This window comes from Sarcophilus harrisii, chromosome 2, assembly GCF_902635505.1.
Source record: "Sarcophilus harrisii chromosome 2, mSarHar1.11, whole genome shotgun sequence".
Lineage (NCBI taxonomy): Eukaryota > Metazoa > Chordata > Mammalia > Dasyuromorphia > Dasyuridae > Sarcophilus > Sarcophilus harrisii.
This window is the reverse complement of record NC_045427.1, coordinates 285,622,505-285,635,515: the sequence shown is the minus strand read 5'-3', so window position 1 is coordinate 285,635,515 and position 13,011 is coordinate 285,622,505.

Genomic DNA, 13,011 nt, shown 5'->3' with positions numbered 1-13,011 from the left:
AAAAGTATTTATTAAGCACTTAATATGTGCCAGATATTGTACTAACTGGGGATACAAGTAGAAAAAGTGAGAATAGTCCATGTCCTTGTGAAGTTCATACTTTGAGGGCAACAACACATAAAAGAAAGTTCAGCCGAAGGCCCTATGGAAAGGGACTGAAGTCCTAGAGGTGTCACAGTAGCCCTAGTGGGAGCTCTTGGATACTGCTACCAAAGGAAATAGCAAGTGGAGTTGGATGAAGAAAAACTCACCTAGAGTATGGGAAGACATGACTCAGCTTCGAAGTGAAGCTCAGGAGTCCCCTTGAATGGCATGGGCAGGTATGAATGGTGGCTAGATATCTACACAGATGGTAGAATTACTCCCAGAGGAATACCCTACCTCACAAAGAGGTTAACCCTGGCCACTATGGCACAGGCAGCAGTCTGTAACATCCTAACTTCAGGAAAAGGTGGAATAGAAAAAGCATTGGAAGTGGTGAGGAAAAGAGGTATCTGGGAGAGGGATACTCTGCAAAAGGAAACTGGAGATGATGGCTGAAAGCACATCAGGAAAGCAAAGATTTCTCCACCTCATTCCTGGTTGAGTTTATTTCCCAAGGTCTTAGAGGAAGGGCCCTGACTTGGTCTATATTATCAAGTCTACTGGTCAGGGGTACTACAAAAGAAACAAAGACTGATAGTTATGTAGCCTGTAGCTCCTGCAGCCTATGAGCCTAAAGACTCTAGTCTAATTGCATTGGTTTGGGAATCTCTTGTCCCCAAATTATATTCCCTATACTTACTCCCAATACCTACACTAACTCATATTTTATATGCCTCTTTTATGATTTTCAAAAACATAAACAATCCTATAATTTCAATAGCCCATTCAATAGTTCAATTGTTCAATCAATACCATCCACATTTTAGAGATAAAAAAAAAAATTGAGATCCTTGAGAGATTTAAGTTACTTGCCCCAAATCACACAATTAGAAAAGATCTGACATAGGATTTGAACTTGTTTCCTGACTTCAAGTCCAATTCAGTACTTTTCCGACTTTCCTCTGCTGTCTTCCCCATCTCTTCCATCTGTCATGGAACCAAATAGAAAGACCTGTTATTCTAGCCAAGTCTCTAGAAATTGGATGCCTTAAAAATTAAACCTTTTAACTCTTCCTTCAATCCCTTACTAGAGAAATAGTGTTATCTATACGTCTTCTTTCCAGCCTAGAACTAGTCATAATGATTGGAATTTGTTGATAAAGGGAATTAGTGACAGAGTCCTTGGCATAATTCTAATATGACAGTTTTTGCAACATGTTTTTGGTAGGGGTACCTGTGCACTACAAAAAGCTTGCTCTTAGAGCATGTTTAATCTCCCTGAAGAGGGAGCCCTATCTTCCATCAAAGAAATAGCCTATTGAAAGTATTTTCTCCAGATTTTCCTATTAGGAAGACCACCTATGTCTGATGTGCTCCAAAAATACAGAGCTACATCTTAGAAGCTAATTTATGCAAATTCAGTTGGGGTAGTATCTGCTCATGGTGTCCCTTGAAGATGAATGGCTTAGGTTTAGGCTACAGCTTCTTGAAGTCCAAGAGATCAGGGTTTGAGGGTAGATGTAAATAAGCTGATCTTACTGCAATACCACTACAGAGTGAGATTCCTAAAGCTAGGGCAGCTGCTCCCAGTCTGTGCACAATCTATGCCAGGTCCTCTTTTGAGAAAGGAGGCAAGATTAAAAACAAGATTAAAAACCAGAGTCCAACAATATATTGTTCACAGGAAACACTTAAAATAGAAAGATATCTACAGAGTTAAAATCAGGGGCTGGAGCAAAAGCTATTAGGGTTCAACTAAAGTTTTTAAAAAATGATCTTCAACAAAGGAAAAGCAAAAATAGAAGAAATAATTAAATGAGAAATGGAAAAACTGCATTTTACTAAAAGGTATCATAAACAATGAATTAATATCAATACTGAATATATATATATATACATATACCAAATGGCATATTATTTAAATTCTGAAAGGAAAAGTTAAATGAGTTACAGGAGGAAATATTAAACTCTTAATAGTGGAGTACCTCAATTTCCTCCTCTTAGACCCAGATAAATGAAAACAAGAAAGATATTAAAGAGATGGATACACACACACACACACACACACACACACATTTTTAGAGTTAGATATAATAGACTTTTGGGAAATATCTTGACTGGAAATAGAAAGAATTATGCTGATTTCTCATCTCTGTACCTCATCTTCACAAAAATTGACTACATATTAGGGCATAACAACCTCACAAGCAAAAGCAGAAAAGCATCTTTTATTAGCTATAATGTGATAAAAATTATCATCAATAAAGTATCTTTGAAGCAAAGATGGAAAATTTATTGGAAACTAAATAACATATTTTTACCTTCTTTCTAAATCTGATTTTTCTTGTGCAGTAAGATAACTGTATAAATATGTATACATATATATTGTATTTAATATATACTTTAACATATTTAATATGTATGGAATAACCTGCCATCTAGGGGAGGGGATGGAAGGAAGAAGGGGAAAATTTGTAACAGAAGTTTTTTCAAGGGTCATTGTTGAAAAATTATCCATGCATATGTTTTGTCAATAAAAAGCTATAATAAAAAATGAAAAAAAAAGAAGCTAAATAACTTAATCCTAAAGAATAGGTAGATCAAAAAACAAATCAAAGAAACAATAATTTCACTAAAGATAATGACAACAATGAGATAATATACCAAAATTTGAGGGATTTAGCCAAAGCAGTACTTAGGGAAAATTGTATATATTTTAACTCTGTCATCAATAAAAGAGATAAAGAGTAGATCAATAAATTGAGTAGGCAAATTAAAAAACATCAAACTAATAAACCAGCAAATTAAAAACCTCCATTTAAACACCACAATAGAAATCCTGAAAATCAAAAGGGAGATTAACAAAATTGAAAAAAAATTTATTAGTAAATAAAAGTAGGAAGTGGGGGGTTTTTTGGAGAGAAAAAACAATAAAATATATAAGCCTTTTTTTTAACTCATTTGAGTTTTTAAGAAGGAAGAAAAATGAATTATCAGCATCAAAAAATGCAGAAGGTGAAGAAATATGATTGGTAAGATCAAAATATATATCCATATAACTGATAATCTAAGTGAAATTGATTCATATATCCAAAACTATAAATTTCCCAAATTAATAAAACAAGAAATAACATACTTAAATAATCCTCTTTTAGAAAAATAATAATTGAAATAAGCATAAATGAACTACCAAAGATGGGGACATGGAGGAGTGGGGGTGGAGAGGGGAGAGGAACCAAGATAAGATGGATTTACAAGTAAATTCTAGAAAGGATCCTAATACATTTTTTCCATGATACAAATATGATCTTGATAACTCAACCAGGCTATAAACCCCCAAATCACAGATATTGTCATAAGAATTCACTTCAACAAAAATTATAGAGAAAACTAGAAAGTAGACTGGCAGAAACTAGGTATCGACCCACATTTCACACTATAGACCAAGATAAGTTCAAAATAGGAACATGTTTTAGACATAAAGGGTGAATCATAAACAAATTAATGTATTATGAAAGAAATTGCTTGTCAGATCTATGAATAGAGGAAGAATACCTGACCAAATCAGAGATAGAACAGTTCAAAGGAAATAGAATGAATAAAATTTAAAACTTTTTATGCAAACGAAGCCAATATAGTTTAAATGAGAAGAAAAGCAGAAACTGGAGAGGGAGTAGATCATTGTAGCAAATATTTCTATGATAGAGAACTAAATCAAATTTACAAGAAAAGACTGCTGGATCATGTGAGCAACAAGATGGAGAACTAAATGTTTTTCTCTGGCTTCTGTGACCTCTCAATTCTGTCCAAAACACAAATTATGCACCAAAGACAAAGAAATTTCATCAATCTCCTTAATCAAGCACACAGACTCTAAAAGGTTTTAAAATACCCATTAACTAACCTTTACTTATGGACCCTGCACTCATTCAGCTCTCCTCCCTCAAGAGTCATGCTATGGGGCAGCGAGATTATACCAGTAGACCCAAGAAATTGATAGAGGTTTACAACAAAATCTTCACACTCCAATTCCCTCATCTTTTTTCCAGTACTAAGTAGATCCCAGCTTTGACTTTTGGAAGTTAATAAGGGCTATGACTGACAGCCAGCAAAACAAGTGGCAGTCCTTCAGGAGCAAAAACCTACCAGAGGCAACAATCCCAATGTACCAATGCTGCAAAGCTCTAATCTGCCAGTACCAGGGTGGAAAAACTTTTAGTACCAGTGAAGAAGCTCTCTGAAACAAAACATCAGGACAGAACATCAGACCTAATTCTGAAAGAAAGAGGAAAGCATTCAACTGGATTTAGTTCTGATCACTCAACAGTCACTTGGAGCAAAGATCTTAATTATTCAACCATGAGTAACCCAGTGTGGGAAAAGGCTGAGACTCCAAACCCCAAGGAAACCACCATCAAAAGGGAGAGTCAGAAAATGAATAGGGAAATTGTGATAGGAAAAAAACACTGAAATTTCCAGATTTCACAAAGAAGAAAATTCAAAGGCTTTGAACATAAGCAGTATATCAAAAGGGAACACATTAACAACAGAAGGAAATATGGCCTATAAAGCTAAGAGCAAAAAAAGAGGGAAAAGATCCAACCCTTGATGAGACAGAAGGCCCTGTGGAATATAAGGAGTACACAGAATCAAAATACACTGTTCCTGAGTAGCTCAAAAGAAAAATGAGAATTATAAGAAGGGAAGTTATGGGTTAGACAGTAAAAATGATGGGCAGATAGAAAAAATGGAATCTGCAATGGCAAGTCTTATCAAAGAAACAAAAGAGAAAATGATAGACTGGGGATGTAAAGATACAGAAGTAAAAATAATGCAAAACAATTCACAGAAAACATACTTACTGATCTCAAAGACAGGATGCATAGAGACAACCTAAAGATCATAAGTCTCCCAGAAGAGCATGACAGAACAACAATAACAAAAACCTTAAAATCATAATGCATGATATAATAATAATTAAAAAAAAAGAACTGTGCACTTTGGGAATAGAAAATGAAATATCACTTTAAAAATTTATAGATGACCTCTAGGAAAAAACAAAAACAAACAGAAGGTTACATACTCCAAGGCATATAGTGTTTAAGTTAAGTTCAGATACAGCAAGTTCTACAAACAATAAGGAGAAAACCTTCAAATACAAAGGAAGGGAAATTCAAATGATATAAGACTATTCCACCATAAAATATAGAAAGACAGACTAGAATAATTATATTTCGAAGAGCAATGAAGCTCAAGATGCAGGCAAAGGTGAACTACAAATCTGAGCTTAACCCGACATGAATAAAAAAGATAGACACTAAATAATAAAGAGGCATTTGAAACATTTTTTTAGAAAGAAAACCAGAAACTAAGAGATTATGTGATTCTCAAATACCTCAAATAACGGAAATCCAAGGAGTAAATAAATGTAGAATAAAAAGTAACAGCAATTGCAAAAAAGTAACATCAGAAAGACCTGAAAGAATTTTTTTTTCTAAATGTACACAAAGGAAGTCTGGCATGAAAAGGTAGACATTGACATTATGGACCAAACCTGATAACACCCTGCCTATAGGTGAACTAATATTTTTTTTTGTTTCTTTTGTGGAATTATATTACAACATGGGAGAATACATGAAAGGGGAGAGTGGGGAGCAGGGGACAGAAAGCAATGCAATGTGTGATGTGCCAGAGTTAAATCAAAGGTTTGTCATGGATGGAGGGTGACCTTCATCGTCTCAGAAAGAGAAGAGCCTACATGAGAATTGTTAAAAGAGAGAATTGAAAAAGTTGGGAAATAAATGAAGTCTTACATTGATGGTAGGAGGGGCTTTCATTGATGAATGCTCTTATAATCTGTGAAAGAAGATTAAGGACCTTACACTATATGTTTTCTGAGGGATTTGGTGCTTGAAAAGTCTATTTGTCCTCCCTCAGGAAGGAGAGGGGTTGAAATTCCTAAGGGTAAGTGGCAATTAGGGGAATGGAAAGCATGGACACAGGGAGGAGATTTTGAGGCAAATGGAGATGAAAAGGTAACCAGGGCTATAAAATTGTACATACACTTTGACCCAGCAATACCATTACTAGGTTAGTATCCCAAAAAGATCAGAGAAAAAGGAAAAGGATACCAATATATAAAAAAAAAAAAATTTATAGCTGCTTTTTGTGATAGCAAAGAATTGAAAATAGAGGGAATAAATCAGTTCCAATAGAGCAGTAATGAATTGAACCAGCTATACCCAGTGAAAGAACTCTGGGAAATTAGTATGAACCACTAAATAGAATTCCCAATCCTTCTATTTTTGTCTGCCTGAATTTTTGATTTCCTTTACAGGTTAATTGTACACTATTTCAAAGTCCGATTCTTTTTGTACAGCAAAATAACTGTATGGACATATATGCATATAATAGTATAATACAATAGTATTTAACATATACTTTAACATATTTAACATGTATTGGTCAGCCTGCCATCTGGGGGAGAGATGGGGGGAAGGAGGGGAAAAGTTGGAACAAAAGGTTTTACAATTGTCAATGCTAAAAAATTACCCATGCACATATCTTGTAAATAAAAAGCTATAATAATAATAAAAAAAGAAAATAGAGGGAGTCATCAACTGAATAAATTGTGATATATAATTGTAATGGAATACTATTCTGCTATGTTAAAAAATGATAAGAAACATTATTTGACAAAAATTGCTGGGAAAAGAGGAAAACAGTGTGGCAGAAGCTAGGTATGGACCAACATCTCATACTATATAACAAAGTAAAGTCAAAATAGGTACATGATACCATAAACAAATTAAGAGAGCATAGATTAGATTATCTGTCAGACTTATGGATAAGAGAAGAATTTAGAACCAAAGAACATATAATGAGCATTACAAAATATAAAATAAATTTAATTATGTAGAATTAAAAAGATTTGCCCAAATAAGCTTAAAGCAACCAAAATTATAATGAAAGCAGAAGAGGGGCAGGGTGAGAATTGCAACAAATATCTTTGATAAAAGCTTCATTTTTCAAATATATAGATAACTCAGGATTCCCCAATTGTTAAATTGTTAAAGGATATGAACATGCAGTTTTCAGACGAAGAAATCAAAACTATCTATAATTATTTGAAAAAAATGCTCTCAAATCACTACTGATCAGAGAAATGCAAATTAAAACAATTCTGAGGTACCATCTCATACCTATCAGAATGTCTAATATGACAAAAATGAATAATGTTGGGACACTATTGCCCTATTGGTGAATTAATCCAACCATTCTGGAGAGCAATTTGTTTTTTGGGTTTTTTTTTAATTTTTTTTTAATTAAAGTTTTTTATTTACAAAACCTATGCATGGATAATTTCCCAACATTGACCTCTGCAAAGCTTTCTGTTTCAAATTATCTTCTCCTTCTCCCCTCCCCTAGATGGCAGGTAGTCTAATACATGAAATATGTTAAAATATATGTTAAATCCAATATATGTGTACATATTTATACAGTTCTCTTGCTGCACAAGAAAAATCGGATCAAGAAAGAAGAAAAAAAACTGGGAAAGAAAACAAAATGCAAGCAAACATCAGCAGAAAGCATGAAAATGCTATGTTGTCTACAGTCAGTTCCTAAGATCCTCTCTCTGGGTGTAGCTGGCTCTCTTCATCACTGAACAATTGGAACTGGTTTGAATCATCTCATTGTTGAAGAAAGCCACGTGCATCAGAATTGATAATCATATAGTCTTGTTGTTGCCATGTATAATGATCTCTTGGTTCTGCTCATTTCATCCAGCCTCAGTTCATGTCTCTCCAGGCCTTTCTGAGACCATCCTGCTGGTCGTTTCTTATAGAACAATAATATTCCATAACATTCATACACCATAATTTACTTAGCCATTCTCCAGTTGATGGGCCTCCATTTAGTTTCCAGTTTCTTAACACTACAAAGAGGGCTGCCACAAACATTCTTGCACATGTGGGTCCCTTTCCTTCCTTTAAGATCTCTTTGGGGTATAAGCCCAGTAGAAACCCTGCTGAGTCAAAGGGTATGCACAGTTTGATACCTTTTTGAGCATAGTTCTAGAGAGCAATTTGGAACTATGCTCAAAGGATTATAAAACCATGCATACCCTTTGATCCCTCAATACCATTGCTCGGCCTACATTCCAAAGACATATAAAAAAGGGGGAAAGGACCTATTTGTATAAAAATGTTTATAGTCTGTTGTATTGTGATGGCTAAGAATTGTAAATCAAGGAATATCCATCAATTGAGGAATAGCTAAATAAGCTGCAGCATATGAGTGTAATAGAATATTATTGTGCTACTTCAGAAAAACCTGGAAAGACTTATGTGAACTGATACATAGTGAAGTGAATAGAACCAGGGGAACATTGTATACAGTAACAGCAATATTGTTCAATGAAGAAATTTGAATGATTTAACTATTCTCTGCAATATAATAATCCAAGACAATCTAAAGAACTAATGATAAAGCATACTGTAAGCATTCTGTAAGAAATGGCCAGCAGAATGAATACAGAGAGGCTTAGAGAGACTTACATGAATTGATGCTAAGTGAAATGAGCAGAACCAGGAGATCATTATACACTTCAACAACAATCCTGATGGAAGTGGATATCTTCAACAAAGAGAAGATCTAATTCAGTTCCAATTGATCAGTGATGAACCGAACCAGCTACACCCAGAGAAAGAACACTGGGAAATGAATGTGGACTGCTTGCATTTTTGTTTTTCTTCCCAGGTTATTTTTATCTTTTTGAATCTGATTTTTCTTGTGCAGCAAGAAAACTGTACAAATATGTACACATATATTGTATTTAAGATATACTTTAACATGTTTAATATATATGAGATTGTCTGACATCTAGGGGAGGAGGTGGAGGGAAGGAAGGGAAAAGTTGGAACAGAACTGATTGCAAGGGACAATGTTGAAAAATTACCTATGCATATGTTCTGTCAATAAAACCTATTAAAAAAAAAAAAACTAAAACATCCAAAAACTACATAATCATTTCAATGGATGCATAAAAAGCCTTTGATAACATTCTTTTATACTATTACTACTAATTACTACTAAAAGATAAAGCCATAGAGGGATATATATATATATATATATGTAAAAAGCAGCTATCTAAAATCAAAAGCAAACATCATATGCAACAAGGGTACACTATAACCTTTTCTAGTAAATAAAAGAGTAAAGATGCCCACTGTTCCTACTAGCATTTGATATAGTTCTAGAAATTCTAAAAATAGCAATAAGACAAAAGAAATTAAAGACATAAAGAAAGGTAAGAGGAGATAAAACTATTCTTATTTACTAATAATATTATGGTTTTCTTGGAAAAACCCAAGGAATCAGCAAAGATACTAATTGAGACAATAGCTTCAGAAAAGTTGTAAACTACAAAATAAATCCTCAAAACCCAACAATATTTCAATATAGCAATAACAAAACACGAGAAGTAATAATAGAAAGGAAAATCTCATTCTAAATAATTACAGAATTCTTAAAAATATCTAAGGAATTAGATCGCAAGTACAAATTATATAGATTATTATATTACATAGATTATATATATATACAATTTTACATTATATATATATATATATATAATATAAAATGCTTCCTAAAGAAATGAAAAACAACTTAAATAGCTGGAAGAATATTCAGTGCTCATGGCAATGCCATGTCAATATAATAAAAATGACAATACAACTGAAATTAATTTATACTTTTAATACTGTACTAATCAAATTACCAAGGTAATATTTTATAGGACTTAATAAATAGTCACAAAATTCATTTGGTAAAACAAAAGGTCTAGAATATCAAAGACACTCATGAAAAGAAGTAGGGACAAAAGGGAAATAGCATTTCCAGGACTCAAAAGTATAAAGCAGCAGCCATCAAAACTATTCAGTATTTGTTTTAAAATAGAGATAGATCAATGGAACAGACTAGACAAGAGAAAATCAGAAACAATAGAGCTCAATAAATGTCAGAATCAAATGAGATAATTATAATGTGCTTAACACAATAGCGCTACAAAATGTAGCTATTATTTATTATTATTACATTATTGATAGAGATATGAAACTGTACAACCATTTGGAGATCAATTTGAAATTATGCAAATGAAATGACTAAACTGTCCATGGAACCAAAGACTCTATTCCTGAATGGATTTATACTCCAAGGAAGTCATCAATAAGAAGAAAGTTCTCATATATTTAAAAATGTAATACATGAATATTATGGAATTTTATTTTTCTATAAGAAATTATGTATGTGATAAATACAAAGAAGTAACAGTTGCATTTGAACAATGCTTACAAAGATCTATCCATATTTTGATTTAGTTTGGTTTAAGTTAAATCTAATATTATCTTGGTTCCATAAATGATGATGGGGGGAGAAACTCAGAAGAATTTACTCTTATAAAACTGGGATAATGTCTGTCTTATTTTCAACACAAAGTTATTGTGAGGTTTAAATAAGATAAGGCATAGTAAAACATTATGTAAAGGCCAATTAACATTATTATCACAAATGTGGACTATTTTTAGACTCTACCACTAGCCAAGGTCACTTGGATTAAGATATAGCAGTATAGATTTGAAACTGTAATTTGCAGCAGCTAGACACTCCTTCAGGGAAAAGGTAAGTGTAGGTAAGAGAGCAGAACACTCCTCTTAAGTTATGTGGAGGTGTGACCTTGGGACTCTTTCTTGGCAGCAGCCCAAGCAAGCCTTGGGGCTGGCATGTTGGGGTAATCCCTGCCCTCCCCCAAATTAGAGGTCCTGTGCCCCAGCCTACCTCTTAAGTAGGCACGTAGCCCACATTTGTAAGCACACAAAGCAGAAACAATGGACTGAGGTGACTCATTTCCGAATAGTAAGAAATGCCTGAGAAGATTCTCCATTCACATTTAGATGATGGAGCAATTATTTTCTGGCTGGCAGTTGTAATTATTCTTTACTGCAGGTAGGTAACCATTCCAGAATCCAAGCTAATAGGATTACTGTTTACTGACTGGCTTATGGAACAAGTCATTTTCAGATAATTAGCCCAGCATGTTCAGTGAACTTTCAACCTTAGGTAATTTTTTTTCCTGTAGAGGTCCTCATGATGGCTAGATATGGACTTCTTGAGGATACAGTAAGTGACATTTTAGAAACAATGGTGTTTTTTCTCTCTGTTATGATTGTTTTAAAATAAGATGAGCAATTCATAATTGGAGAAATCTCATAAACTTACCTTTATCATTATTCCTCAAATATTCAAATAATCAGGCAGTTGGTGCTATTTTACTTATCAAAAATGATATATCAAAATTTTAGCAAGATGGTAAACAAAGAAACAGTATATCATAGTGAGAGGAAAATACACTGGATTTGGAAATAGACAGACTGTATTCAGGTCCCTGCTGTACCACTATCACCAAATGTTGACATTCAAAGGAGTCAAATCACTATTATCCTAAATTCTAAAAAAGAGAAGAAGGAAACAAACATCTACTATGCTAAAGTGTTTTTCACACATCTTATTTGATTTTTACAACAGCCCTAGAAGAAAGGTTCTATTAGTATTCTTATTTTACAGATGAGGAAACTGAGTCTGAGAAAGGTTGTGAAAAAAATGACTTGCTTTAGGCCACACAACTAGCAAGAGTTTGGGGCAGAATTTGAATTCAGATCTTTCTGACTATAGGCCCAATGCTCTATCTATTGTGCCATTTCACTTCCTCTAAGGCAGCTCTATAGATAAGAAGAAAGTTCACAACCAAGCAAGAAACAGGCTAAAATAGATAATTTTGATTCCATAAAATTAGAAAAAAATTTTTTGCACAAACAAAACCAATGCAGTTCAATTAAAAGAAAAGCATAAACCTGGGGAAAATATCTTCATGGCAAGTTTCTCTGACAAAGATCTCACTTCTGAAAATATAGAGGGAGAAAAACTTGGAACATAGAGTTTTGCAAGGGTGAATGTTGAAAACTATCTTTACATGTATTTTGAAAATAAAAAGGTATTATTAAAAAAAAAAAGTATTACAACATAAAACTGTATCAAGACCCTCAGGACAACCTGTCCAATGTTGTGTATATGCATATAGCTTGAAGGAAGTAGTCTATTTTTTTATATGAGAAGTATTTCTTCAGTCATTCTTCCAACAAGTATTTAGTAAGCTCTCACTATGAGCAAAGAACTATGTTAGATGGTGAGGTAGAAACACAAAAATCAATGGTCCCTCTCTTCAAGGAACTTATCTTTTGGTGTATTAAGGGTAAAGGTAAGGAAGAGAGAATGATAATATATGTGTCTATATACATGTATGTAAACATATATATATTTAAATGTAATTTCAATATAATTTCTAAGTGGAAGGTTAAAAAAAAAAAGTAGAAAGGGAATTGGGTCAAATTTCCAAGTTTAAGAGCAATTTCTCAGTTGAAATATGGTACTTCCTGTGATGCAAGAGATTTAATACATCCTATGTCTCCATCCTATGCAAGATAGATGAGGCAATTTTTATTGATTTTGAATATGTGGTATTCTTTAAAACTGTGTGCTACATAAGAATAGGGATCATGTTTTATTTAAAATTCAAATCTCTATCAGATGCAGAGAAGGCAATTTTGTATTTTCTCTTATATTTTATCATGGGTTTCCATAGCCAAAGATGTCGAACCAAACTCTAAGTGCTCCATAGCTCCCGCTTCAGCTGCCTTCATAGCTATTGAAACAAATTATTCTCAATTGCCCCTTCCACCAGGAAAAATCTTCATCTGTGTGGGGGTGTCTACCCCCCACACCCTCCAATCCACTAATGGGTTTGAGATTCCTTGGTTACCCCTCAACAATTTTTAAGCCCATCTGTCAAAATATCTTACTGGGGGTATA